This window comes from Pinus tabuliformis, chromosome 2_2 (assembly GCF_031772625.1).
Source record: "Pinus tabuliformis cultivar Carrire ecotype Pingquan chromosome 2_2, CPIR1, whole genome shotgun sequence".
Taxonomy (NCBI): Eukaryota; Viridiplantae; Streptophyta; class Pinopsida; order Pinales; family Pinaceae; genus Pinus; species Pinus tabuliformis.
This window is the reverse complement of record NC_142300.1, coordinates 71,579,536-71,594,620: the sequence shown is the minus strand read 5'-3', so window position 1 is coordinate 71,594,620 and position 15,085 is coordinate 71,579,536.

Genomic DNA, 15,085 nt, shown 5'->3' with positions numbered 1-15,085 from the left:
GATTTCTCACATGGTTTTGGACATGATGGTTTTTTGTCCATGGTATTTTGTAGACCCGGTCAAGGGAACTACGATTATGTTCTAATCCAGGTTTAATGGATGCTTCAACATGTATATATATATGTATTGTAATAATGAAAGGAACATAATGAAAAATCAATCTGGTAGTCTTGGTTTTGGGATCCAGGGAAAAATATCTGTGTATATCTATTTTATGTTTTATGCTCTCGCCATTGTTTATTTTTCTGTTTTTAGAATTCGCATGCAGGTAATTTTTGTACAGGGTTAAAACCTACACAAAAGGAGATGGAGGTAAAGGAGACAAACCTCCAAAATAGAATGGAGGAAATGGTGACAAGCCATCAAATTCACCTCCATCCTCATCCTCATCTTCTTCTACTTCTTCTGCCGTTTCACAAACACCTCCAAATTTTCCGAAGGGACATGATAAAACTCCTTTATTAAAGCTTGACATAAAGTTTTAATTTCATATGTTTGATGGAGAGGTAGATGTTGATAAATTAGATAATTGGATTCGTCATATTGAAGTGTATTTCAGGATACAAAGAATCAAGGATGATGAGACCAAAATTCAGCTTGCTTCTCTTAGGTTGGAAAGTGCAGCACTCATTTAGTGGGAGGCCAAAACTCAAGAGGACATGAAGAAAAGTGGTAAGGTTTTACCCTCTCGGAATGATTTTATTGTTGCAATAAGAAGACACTTTTATCCATTGGCATAGATGCAAAATTCTATAATGGATTGACAAAACTTTAGGCAAGCTAAGGGACAAAATGTGAAAAGCTATACTCAAGAATTTAGGAAAAGAGCTTTAATTTTGGGTATAGATTTATCCTCTCAAGACACTCCACTCAAATACATTGGAGGATTAAATAGTTATTTGAGACATACTATTCTCATGTTTAACCCTACAAAACTAGATGAAATTTGTGTACATGAAACTCATTTAGAAGCAAGAGGGAAGAATGTTTTTGAAGAAACTAGTGAGAAGTCATTTAAGTCTGGAGACAAAGGAAAAGGGAAGTTCAAAGGCAAGGATAAAAATAATGCTTCAGTCAAGAAAGAGGGAGAAAAAATCACATGTAAACATTGTTCAAAAGAAGGCCATGATGAAGACCATTGTTGGAAACTTCATCTTGAGATGAGACCCAAAAAGTTTAATAACAAGGAGAAAGAAAATATTGTTGCAACTACACAACAAGATATAGGATCTGATTCTGGAGATGAAACAAAAATCATAGCCATGGGATTAAAAGGTAAGGATTCTATTGCAAGTACTAGTTCTTCTAGCAAACCCATTGAAACTCAAAATGAAAGAGAAAGAATAGAGATTTTCCATATTAGAGTCATCAAAAAACATAACAAAGTAGATACTTTGTTTGATAGTGGATCACAAGAAAACCTTATTTTAGAAGACATTGTCAAGAAACTAAATTTGGAACCATTCCTCATTCTAAACCTTATCCTTTGGGTTGGGTATGTGAAAATGCCAAATTGCAGGTAACAAGAAAATGTATACTTAAATTCACCATCACTGCAAATTTTATTGATGAGGTAGAAATTGATGTGGTACCACTTGACATATGCAGGATTGTTTTGGGAAACCCATACTTATATGACAGGAAAGCCATATTTCATTGCCATGAGAACAAGTATCATTTTAAAAAAAATGGGATTGAGTATATTTTCAGAGCACATCACAAGAATTTGAATTTGTCTCTTGTGAATGTTGGACAAATGAAGAGGTTTGTTAATGCTAGTTAGAATTTTGCATTGTTGATGATTAAACATAAAGATTTTGATGAATCTGAAACCTTGATACAATATTAAAATATGATTTAGTTGAATTTGTTAACACATGTGATAAGATGTTTACGAATCTAATGTGTTGCCTCCTAAAAGAGGAAAAAAAAATGAAGTTCAATTGCAATAGGATGCATCACTTTTGAACATTGCTTTGAACAAGATGCAATCCTTAGAGAATGTAGGGATCAAGAATCTACTTGACAAAGGGAACATTAGTTCTAAATCATTTTATTGTGGCTCTACTATTGTTTTGGCTTTGAATAAGGATGGTGCATGGTGATGGCGATCACATTTGGTGAAGAGTCAAGCCAAATACAAGGCTAGACATGATAAGAATCATGTTGAGCACATATTTTAGGTTGAAGAAGAAGTAAGACTTTGCATCAACAAAGAAAAGCTTCAAGGTGAAAAGAAATTGAAATTGGGTGAGCCTCCTTTGATTAAAGATTCAAGAGATAATGTTCATATTCTTCAATAGAAGTTTTCTCTCCTAAAAATCTTGAAGAATTGTAGCAAGATCCTATTCTTGATAGAAAAACAAGAACCTCAAGAAGAGGGAATGTGAAGCACCTTCATATGAGGATGAAATGTACAAAACCAAGCAAAGCCAAATGGATTGAGACTGGAAGGGTGAGAGAACTGTACCCTCATCTATTTGTTAACTGAAAGTAGTCTTTTGGAGGTCCAAAAGCTTCCAGTGGGGAGGAATGATCCAAGGGATTAGTAAAGTGCTCAAAATTCAAAGTGTTCAAAAGTGCTCGAAACTTGTACTAGAGCATAGATTCTGATGACCTGAATCCAATGCAACTTGAATCGCTCAAACCCGATATCATATGCTCTTGATATCATGTTATGATCGTTTTCGCAAACAGGTAAAAAATTATTGATTTGAGGATTATGCGATTTATATTTTGTGTAGAGTTATTTTGCGGATCCATTGCATTTAATCTTGTTACAATTGATGATTTGAACCATCCTATGTGGTTCATCACGAGGATAGATCAATATGTGTATAAGTCAGATCTCAATCAATTGCATAAATAAAGGTATGAGAATGTGATTGGATGGAAATGAGAGGTAAAAAATTTGTAGGTTGGATGCAGGACTGTTGACTGGGCATTTCATACACTGACTGGGAAGGGTGACTAGACAGGTTGACTGTACCTTGTGGGCCAATGGCAGGCTACCAAGTGTCCTATTGTGATTGGTTTGATTTTGGCAAGCAATTGATTGGTCGTTGAGTTTTTATGTGGACCAATGGTAGGATGCCACGTGGCCCAGTCATGGGCTGCCACGTGGCACCCTAGGGTCAAATAAAATTTGGCAAGGGTCAGGTAGAGGCCCGATCGGAATCGAACGCGAGACCTATGGAGCAACATTGCAATGCCTTACCATTAGGGCCCGGGGTGGAACTTAACCTATATAGTTTCAAACTTCTATTTTAGTTTTCCGCATATTGTTGCTGGGGGACGGGGTCGGGGCTAAGCCTAGGCCTTTGGTCACCTTACCATCCATGGGACCATAGACAACAAGAGACAAGGGCTCGGGCTTAGCCACATATGGCCAGTTGCAGTTGCGGCATAGGGCTCGACAGAGAATTTTGTGATGGGTGTAGAAAAAGGGACAAGCCTCGGGTTTTATGGCTCCACGGAACTAAATGTCGACGAGCCTAGGGGTTATGCCGATGAGGGTGGGTGGTTAGCCCCAACCTTCGGGCACATGGCCCCATGTGTCCCATTTTTTCTGTCATAGGCCTTATAGGGAATGTCGCTCGGTGCGTCTTGGAAAGGAAAAAATTGTAGAATGGTTAGCACTTCAGTGCATTTTGTAGATAAGTTAGCAAGGAAAACTTTTAGAGAGCATAACTTCTTTAGTTTTTGGCCAAATTAAGCCGAACAAGAGCCTAGCTAGGGGTTTTTGACTGTTCTAAAGCCATTGGAGACATAATATTTACATTTTGAGCACTGTAAATATATGTAATCACAAATTTGAGAACTTAATGAAAGAGGCCCAACATTGGAAGCTGGACTAGGAGATGTAGCCCAGGAGAGGGGTGAACTCCTTTATCATTTTTGCTATTATGTGTTTCTGATATGGTATATTTGTCTCTGTTTATGTTGTTAACTAAGTTTAAAAACTATTATTTTATGTGTTTTTCAAAGTGATCCATTGTCTAAAATACATAAAATTTTACTTGCAATTTTTCCATCACCTTCAAGTTAGGATAACATATTAGTGCCATACAAGAAGTTAAATGTAGTTGACAAAGGGCATGGGTCTCAGCCTAAGGATAAGCACATAGTTGATGGTAGGAAGCCTTTGAGTTTTTGGAATTATGGTGGAGAGAATTTTAGGAGAGATTATTTGTAACATTAGGGTGGAAGACCTCAAATTTATAATGCTTAGGAGGCACACATAGTTGGAGACATTGGTCATAGTATTCCTTGGATTTATCCAACAATGGATAATAGGAAAGCACACCACGAGGAATCTATTATCAAGATGGAAGTTAAGCTTCTTGATTAAGTTGTTTCTATTTTGAGTGACCCTGTATCTAATTATAGTTATATCAGTCTTAACTTGGTGGATAAGTGTGGCTTGAATAAACAAGTGCATTCAAAATCTTGGTTGGTGTAGTTTGATACAGGGACCAAGAAAAGAGTTAATAATTGGGTGAAATATTGTGCATCTGAGCTGAATGGTATGCCTACATCAACATATTTAAATGTGATTCCTTTGGGATCATACAATATGCTTTTGAGCATGGAATAACTATTCATTCATAGGACTAAAGTGGATTGCTATTATAAGTCTATTGAGTGCACAAATGATGATGGAGAAAGGAGAATATTGCAGGGGAAGAAGAAACTTACATTAGTGAGAATGGTTACAACTATGTAAGCTAAGTGTAGCCCTAGGAAAGGATGCTTGTTATTTGCAATACATATTTTGAGTGATAAAGGGAGGGATGTTAAGAATGAGGAAGTATTAAAGAAGTATAATGTTTTGCAGCATTTTTAGGATGTATTTCTTGTAGAGATTCCATAGTTACCACCTCATAGGGAAGTGGAATTCTCTATTGAGTTTATGCTAGGAGAAACATTGACATTTAAGGAACCTTACAGGATGAGCACTCGAGAATTGGTCGAACTAAAGTTGCAGCTTAAGGAAATGCTTGATAAAGGATACATAAGGCCAAGTGTGTCACCTTGGGGTGCACCAGTATTGTTTGTAAGGAAGAAGGATGGTACTCTTAGATTTTGCATTGATTATAGGAAGCTGGATAAGGTGACCATGAAGAACGGGTATCCATTGTTAAGGATTGATGACTGATTTGATCAGTTGAAGGGAGCAAAAATGTTCTCAAAGATTGATTTGAGATCAAGATATCATCAGGTGCACATCAAAGAAGAGTACATCTACAATACTGCATTCCATATGAGGTATGGGAATTATGAGTTCGTAGTGGTTCCTTTCAGTCTTACTAATTCTTCAACTAATTTCATGTGTTTGATGAAAAATATGGTGTGTCCTTACTTGGACAAGTTTGTGATAGTGTTTATTGATGACATATTTATATATTCTAAGAATGAGGAAGAGCATGCAGAAAACCTGAAAATGGTGTTGAGATTATTGAGAGAGCATCAGTTGTAAGCCAAGATAAAAAAATGTAGTTTCTTACAAACTGAAGTTCACTTGGGACATGTTGTTTCCAAGGAAGGGATAACAATGGACATGGAAAATATTAAAGCTATCAAGGAGCGGCCAACTCCTAGGAATGTGGATGAGGTCAGATCATTCATGGGATTAGTAGGTTATTACAAGAGGTTCACCAAGAAATTCTCAAAGATTGGCTATCCTATCACATCTTTGTAGAGGAAAGGAAACAAGTTTGAATGGATTGAGGAGTGTGCAACTAGTTTTGAGTAGTTGAAGAATTTGCTTACAAATGCTCAAGTCTTGAAGATTACAGATCATGATAAGGAGTTCGTCGTATGTACAGATGCTTGCAAGGAAGGACTTGGTGGAGGCTTGATGCAAGAAGGAAATATGGTATGCTATGAGTCTAGGAAGATGAATGAGCATGAGCAGAACTATGTAAATCATGATCTTGAGTTGGCAACTATCATTTACGCATTGAAGATGTCGAGAAATTATCTCCTTGACAAGAGGTTTTTTATGAGTGACTATAATGGGTTGAGGTACTTATTTGAAAAACCAAATATGAATGCCAGACAAGCTAGATGATTGGCTATCCTCAGTGAGTTTGACTTTGAGATAAAGTACACCAAGGACAAGGAGAATAGGATTGTAGATGCTCTCAATAGGAGAGTGAACATGAATCACATTTCAGCTATGAGCTCTTATGGGAAATAATTATAGGAGAAAATATTGCATGTAGGAGAAGATGATGATAGGTACCAACAACTGAAGAAGAGGTTGCAACAATAGGGTGAAGGTGATAGGGATGAGGAGTATCACCTCACTATAGATGGCTTGGTTAGATTCAGGAATATGATTTATGTGCCAGATGATAGTGAACTACAGAAGATTATCTTGAAGGAGTTTCATGTCAAGCCATATTCAGGCCACCTGAGATATCAGAGGACATTGACAACAATCAAGTTCTATCATTGGGAAAACTTGAAGAAAGAGGTGGCTGAGTTTGATGTGATATTTTTGGACTGTCAACAGGTGAAATCTGAGTGTAAGCACCCAATCGGTATGTTACAACTTATTTAAGTTCTAGAATGGAAATGGGAGGTCATTTCCATGTAATTCATTATAGGGTTGTCGAGGACATCAAGGCAACATGATTCCATCATGGTTGTGGTTGAAAGGTTGAGCGAGGTACTCACTTCATTGCAGTGAAGTCTATGAATTCAACTAGTGAGATAGCTCAGATATTCATCAGGGAGATAGTGAAGTTTCATGGTGTTCCCAAGATGATCATATCGAATAAAGATGCCAAGTTTAATTCCAGGTTTTGGAAGGAGTTGCTTGTAGGCTTAGGGACCGATTTGGCTTTTAGCACAACTTATCATCCGCAGACAAATGGACATATAAAGAGGGTCAATAGGATTCTTGAGGTCATGTTGAGGATGTATGTCATGCATCAACAGAGGAAGTGGGAGGAGTATCTTCTATTGGTAGAGTTTTATTATAACAACGGGTACTAGGAATCCTTGAAGATGAGTCCATTTGAGGCTCTCTATGGGCAGAGATGTAATACTCCCATCAGCTAGAGTGATCCAGTGAAGAAGGTGTTGATTGGGCCAGATATGTTGGCTGAGATGGAGCAAGAGATGCATGTTATTAAAAGGAATTTGAAGTAAGCACAAGGTAGGAAAAATATTTATGTAGATCAACATAGAGCATTCAAGGAGTTTAGGTTGGGGAGCATTTGTACTCACTTATCAAGCCCAAGAAGAGATCCTTTAGGATTGGATCATGTGTCAAGTTGGCACCTTGGTATTGTGGGACTTTTGAGATCCTTGACAGGATTGGACTAGTGGCCTACAGACTTGCACTGCTTCCAACAATGAAAGTACCTGATTTCTTCCATGTTTCATTGCTTAAGAGATAGGTCCAAGATGCTGATAATGTGATTGATTGGTTTATATTGTAGGTGGAACCAAAGGGAGAGTTCCATCTAGGGCCTCAGTGCATTTTGTAGCAGAAAGAACTCATGCTCTGAAACTAAGCAATCGAGTATGTTAAAGTGTAGTGGAAGCACTTTGGGCCTAATGAAGCTACATGGGAGATGACTGATCAGATGTAGGCTTTGTATCCTTCCTTATTTGCTGGTTGAGAAAATGTGTTTGGTGTGTGTTTTGGTTTATGTATATGCATGTGTATTCTAAATACTGCAATGAGATTTGCTATAAAGCTCCAATAAACAATATGTTGTAAATTCTACATCAAGTTGTGTTATAAAGATCGAATACACAATATGGTGTTCATGGTTTTAGCAGTTTGGAATGATGTAAATGCTACATAGAGCTATGTTATAAATATCTATGGGAAACATGTTCTGCTAGTTATAAGCATCATTGAACATCGAGGATGGTGTCCCCCCAGGGGGAGGGGTTTGTAACAACCCCTAGTTGATTTTCTATGTAAATAAGATAAGACCAAGGTCATGGGAGATGTATTCCAAGATGAATGGTGGGAATAACATTATAGTGGGCATCACTTGTGGTTTATTAATGACTATGGAAATTTTCAAAGGCAAGAGGCATTAATTGGCATTCAATTATGAAAATAAAGGAAAATAGGAGAAAAGACAAGTGAAAAGACACAAATTTGCATGTAGGGGAAATCAGAGGAAAAATGAAGAAACATGAAGAAAACAGAGGCATCAATAATAAAAAGGAATCAGAGAAATTATTTCTAGATTTTTGACAGTATTGGTTAGAGGCCTTGTTCATTCTCTCTCTCTCCCTCTCACATACACTCTTGCACACTTAAATTATTCTTGGAGCACTCTAGCATTCTCCTACATTTGGAAGAAGACAAGGATGCTTAACAAATGGAAAGAAAAGGAAAGAAAGGAAGTGCAATGAGACAATTGGATCAACAACTACAACTAGGTTGCTTTGCAAGTAATAGGTTTCACGTATGATCTCCTTATTGGTTTTTGGATGCATAATTCATGCATGTGATTCATTGGTTATGTGTTTTCATTGGCATAGAGGATTTCCTATATTGATAGTGGTTTCAACCTTACCTTTCCATTTCCTAGATAACCATGGTGTTGTGGGTTTTCCACTTGTTTTTCTGATTGGCTCTCATTTTTACTATGGATGTGGGTTCGAACAAACTTTCTGGATCTTGAAATAACTTGGGTTGAGTTACTTGTTCCTTGAGCCCGCAGGTTGGGACAAACACTTTGGATCCTTGTGGTTTGAGTTACTAGTCCCTGGAGTCGTGGGTTGGAACAAATTCTCTGGAGCCTTGAGTTATCTGTGGGTTGAGTTACTAGTTCCTGGAGCCCTGGACAACTTGGGTAGAGACCGATATGGTTGATGATTAGTGATTTTTGGACCGGTTAGGTGAAATCACTATGGTTTAGGGTTGAGGTGGTTTGGACTCTAGAAGCCCTGACTGGTTTTGTTTTGGTTTAGCCCTTATGATCTCACATTCATGCTTGAAATCTTGTAACAACCCATGGTTGATTTCCTATGTAAATAAATAAAATAATAACCAAGGTAATGGGACACGTATTCCAAGCTGAATGTTGGGAAAACCATAATGATGGGGATTATTGGTGATTTATAAATGGCTATGGAATTTTGAAAAGACATTGGCAAAGACAAAGTGGCATTAATTGACATTTTATTTATGAAAATAATGGAAAATAGGAGAAAGGGAGATGAAAGGTCACAAAATTTCATGAGGAAGAAATTGAAGGAAAAATAGAGGAAAATGGAGGCCTCAATGATAAAAGGGCTTTTGAGGATCATTTCACAATTTTTGATAGTTCTATGGTGGAGCTCTCTCTTTATTCTCTCTCTCATACTCTTGCACAGTTAGAGAAATCTTGGAGCATTTCTTGGAGCATGCTTAGAGCACTCTAGTCATTGGATTTGGAGAAGGAAGGCAAAGAAAAGCGAGAAAGTGCAAGGGAACAGGTGGATCAACAATTACAATGGGATTGATTCGTAGGTAACATGTTTCATGTGTGATTTTCCTTGTTGATTATGGATGCATGGTATATGCATTCTATTATCTGGTTATGATTTGTCATTAGCATGAAGGATTATTTGGATTCATAGTGGTTTTGCCTGACCTTTCCATTTATTAGATAGCCATGGTATTATGGGATTTTCCATTTGATTGTTTTCTGGTTGGTGCTCATAATTCATTATGGTTGTGGGTTGGAACAAACACTCTGGAAGCCCTATAACAACTTGGTTTGAGTTACTAGTCCTGGAGCATAGGTTGGACAAACAATCTGGAGCCATTGGTGGGTTGAGCCACTAGCCCTTCAGTTGGTTTGGACAAACACTCTGGAGCCTTGGAAGGTTGTGGGTTGAGTTACCAGTTCCTGGAGCCCTGAATAACTGGGTAAAGACCGATCTAGTTGGTGTTACTGATGTTTGATCATGAGGTAGAATCCTTGGTTGAGAGTTGAGGTTTTTTGGCTTCCGGAAGCCTTGGTTTGGTTTTGTTGGTTTATTCCATGAGATCCCACATTTATTCTTGGAATATGGTGTGGGGTGATTGGGTGAAAGAGAGATTTGGTTCAGCCCAATCTATGGTCGGGTGGTACAAGGAAGTCACTAACTTGGCTGGATTTTACATATGTTAATAAGATCTCTTTTCCTCTTGTATTTTCATGAGTAATTGTACTTGTTATTATGTGGCTTTGATGGTTGTTCTATCATAGTTATTATTCTGGTTTTATGCTGGTTATAAGTATGGTTTCATAACAAGTTCTAACTATGGCTCTTGATATGTTTTGCTTGTTGATGAATGGTTAATGAGTGCATGCGGTAATAGATGTTATTGCAGGTATTATGAAAGGGAATTAGACCTTCTTTATGATTCTGAGATAAGTATCATACTCATATTTTTAAATATGCATTCATGACCTGTAGATTACATGTACTCAACATTTTTGACAAAATGACTGTCATGGTTAGGCCTGGTTAGGTCAAGTCCTTGATCAAATTTGACATGAATAGCTTTGTCCTGGTGTGTTTTATTATTTTGTAAAGTCTCACTAAGTTCTAGGCAGTGGTTTGGAGGCTAGCCTTAAATGGTGGCTCAGAATCCATGATTGCTACTTATGAAAACATAGTTACCGATCAAACGAGAAAATGAACTGGTACTCGTTTTTTTGAGGTAACAAAAAATCACTCTATTTTGAAAAGTGGTGATGCCAGAACACACTTTTTTTAAGCATATTTTTGACACTTTAAATTTTCTTATGTATCAAGTATGAACATTTTTTTTAGATGTTAGTGATTTTCATGTTGATTTTGAAAAGTGCTGATGCAACATCAACCCCTTTTTTTTAGAGGGTTGATTTTTGACACTTTAAATTTTCTAATGCCTTCTTCTTCCCGTAAGATTTTTTTTAAGTGTATTTTTTGTGTTTGTGTGTTTTCATTTTTCTTTTCAATTTTGTTTGTAATGAAATCTTAATTTTTTTGCGTAGTTAAAAAAATAAAAAAATGGTCAATATTTTAAAGTTACTATTTTCTATATGTTTATGTAATGTTAATTAATATTTCAATGGACATCAAATAATTGTCACTAAAACACAATAATTTTAAACATTTGACAAAAAAAAACACATTTTCTATATAAATATAATGAAAAAAATACACATTTTTAGAATTTTTGTCAAAAATGACATGTCAAATAAACGATTTTTATGGGAAAATCCTAACAAAAAAACTTAAAAAAATAGCATTTTTTTATGAATTTTATGTTAAAAAATAATAGTAATCACAGGTTTTTTACAAAAAAAATGATTCACATAAAAATTAAAGTGAAAATCAGATAATACAAATATTGAACATATAACAACAATAATCAAATGTTCATTCTTCTCATAAAATCTCAAAGTCAAAACATTACAAGTAAAACTAATGAATATCTCTCAAAATTGAGTTTGATTTGCAATCATAACTTAAATGTCATCAAGAATATCATATAATCCATGTTCATCGTCTTCTTCAGCTTCATTATTTTCTTCTTCCACAATATTTCCTGCTTGAGTTTCCTCATTTTCCTCTTCTAATGGATATTTCATGTTTGCAAATCTCCCAAAGTGTCCTTTTCCAATCATTCCATATAATGGTGGTTGAGGTTCCTTTGCCATTTTTTCCACATGTGATTCATTAAAATCTCCTTTCCTCAAACCAACTTCTTGCATTGCATCTGGAAGAAATTGAAAAGCAATAATTCTTTGTTAAATAAAATTGCATTGTAGTGGGTCTTTTTAAATCGCAATGCAATTTCTTCCTTTTTGTAAGCAACATGCTAGTGTTGTACCTAATCATCAAGCACAAAAACAATAAGTAAATTAGTATAAACATATAAAAAAAAATATTAAAATTCAATTTTATATAATAAAACTTACCTGAACCTGAAAATAAATCCAAAAACCAATCTCCTTCATTTGAACATAAATCTATAAGATAGTTAATCAATGTTTGTGTTTTTGATAAATGTTAACTATCTCTCCTTTTGCATCTTTATCCTCATATGTTAAATTTTTTACGATAATTTCATGTACCAATACTTGGCTATCACTCTTTCCATCTACTTGGTTAGGAAGAATGGACTTATAGTTATAATATTTTGCCCAACATTCAACATGGATGAACTCACAATCACTTGTAATTGACTGATCTCTGAAAGAAATACGATTTGACTTTTTCCTGTAACACAACATAGTAAAAGCTCAATCCACTTGTACATAAAAAAAATACATTAATCAAACACACAATTTCAATGTCTTACCATGTAAGTTGCATCCTTGAGTTTGATTTTCCCTTGAAGCTTGTTAATAACATTGCAAATTGTGTGTCTGAATGAAATGTCACAAATCTCCAAAGTGGTGATGTTGTGACTTCTTGAAATCCCGTAACCACTTTATTAAAATCTTGATAAATGTAAGGATCACTATCATATTCAATGTTTGGGAAATTGAAACCATGAGAAATGTCTGCAATAACCAGGGCATATTCCCTTTTAGGTATGAGTTTTGCAATGTCTTCACAATCACCTTGTATTATTTGATATTGGATAGTGTCCAACCCATTCCAAATGAAATGAGTAAGAGTAGGATCAAGTTCAACATTCCTAAGATGCTGCTTTCTCAGCCTTTCCAACTTAATTTTTTCAATGAAACTTTTGAAAGTATTTGGTACTCCATTCGCATCCTTCTTCGACATCTTTAATGAAATAAATAAATATAAGTATAAGTAATATAACAAAATAAAAAATTATATGAATAAAATGAATGTAAAAATCAACATACCTTTTTGAATGCAAGATAAAAATCTTTAAATGTTGCTGTAGAACTTGATTCTGGGTAGTTGAGTACAACATCATTCCAACTCTTTTCATTCAACACTTTAACCATATGTTCTTGTATTTTCATATAAATATTATGACTGAATAAATAAAGTAAAAATTATTAATATAGTGATATATATAACAAATAATACCAACAACAATATGTTATTTAAAGGAAAATTATAATCCAAGGAAAAGTAAAAGTAATTCAACAAACTTACTTTTGAAATTCGGAGCACATTTCCTCCAATGACAATTCACTTGACTTCACACGACATAATATTGATTTGACTAGTTTGTCATCTTTCACACCTTGCATTGTTCTCCAAGGTGTGATAGTCATATCATCTGGAAGTTGCTTCATTTCAAGACTTGTCTTACTTTTGGTGCATATTATGGGTTTAGACCCTTTAACCTTTTGATTTTTTATGGAAATATTCTCCCTAATTCGAAATTGTCATCAATCAATTCCTATATCTCCCATGTTCTAAATGGAAACTGGAAAATGTTATCTATGCCTCTTAATAGTCCTGAATTTACTTTGCCACCTTTTGATTAGATTCTATCCTCAATTTGATAACCTTTTTCATTGAACATTATTTTTGAAAGCTTAAATTGACCTTTGTCTTATCCCCACCACGTTTTTCTAAAAATTCATTATGAATAAATCTGACCCTTTGGACGAAAGTCATATACATTCTATAGTCATTATCTGCATTATGATCCCATAACAATAACTTTGCCTCTATTTCTGTTAAACCAACATAAATGATGCATTTCACTGTTTCAAAAAGATAGTTTCCAGGATATTCCTCGATCAATTGTCTTTTGGCCTCTGCTGAATGGTTCCCTCCAATTACATAATATCTGTAGTCAAAACATTGTGTCCTATCAAATGCCTCCTTATTGGGAACTTGATTTGGATAAACAAGAACCACATAATCCACCACATGTGCATATGGATTGTACCTAAACAATGTTTTCAAATTATGGACATGTAGGTGATGTGCCTTTCTAATTTGATATTGAGATTGTCCTTCATCTGACCTATAGAATTGGGTGACATTAAGCTCAAATGTTTTGCCACCATTAATTAATTTATTCTTCCTCAAGTGATTCTGAATGGAATTTTTTTTAGTTTTCATAACGCCATCCTCTAAATCAGTACTTGGTGTTATGATTACTTTGCTGCCTTTAGAACTTTCACTTTGTTCTTGACTGTTGCTTATGATTTTAACAGATTCGCCAATTTTTTATTTCTTCTTCTTCCTAGTTAACATATTTTCTTTTACAGAAACAATCTTCTTATCATTAAGTGAAAGAGCGACATCCATGGGAATTTTTATTTTCGGTGTTTTATTTATTTTCCCTTTTTCAACCACAGTGCTAACTTCCTCCTCACTAATGGAAACATATTTTTGAGCTTCAGCTTGAGCTACAACTGCCACATCTTCAAAAGAAACATGTTTACCTTTGTTTGATTGACCCACCGTATGGATTCTTTGTTGATCCCCTACATGTACCATTGCAGTGTCATGGATTGTTGATTTTTGCTTCATTCTCTTTTCTTGTTCTAACTCTATATGGAAATTGTTGATCACATGCATAATATTTGGTTCCATATAATAAATACCCTCCAACATCATTGAAAGACTCTCAGCAAAATCCTATAAAAGAAAATACAATATGTCAATGATCAATCATTTATAAAAAATTTAATGATCATTACAATAATACATTACACATAAATATAAATAAGCATACTTACAATGTTATTTGAAATGTTGGATGAGATTTCTTCACACAATGGTGTAGATTCTTCATTTGTGTCATACTTGTTCTTTGAGAGATGATATCTAACCTTTTCATGTGACTTGGGCAATTTTGCAAGAACATAAACAATGTTTGAATTTGGCACCAAACATATGTCTCGTACTCTGCCTATCAACTCATATGGTTCATCCCTATAAATCATACCACAGTATAGATAGAGATGTGTACTATTATCAAATTCAACATCTTTAACATGCCATGTAAAATTTGCTTTATTTATTTCTCGTGAATTTATCCATTTAGAAATTATCTTTGGTGCACTTGATGGGCCAGTTGGTCGACTTTTACAATGTTTCTCAGTTCCGATATGTTCGACAGTCTTCAGAGTGTGTCCACCTGCAACTTTAGATGATGGAATTGTTGTCTTTGTTCCAGACATATTCACAGAGA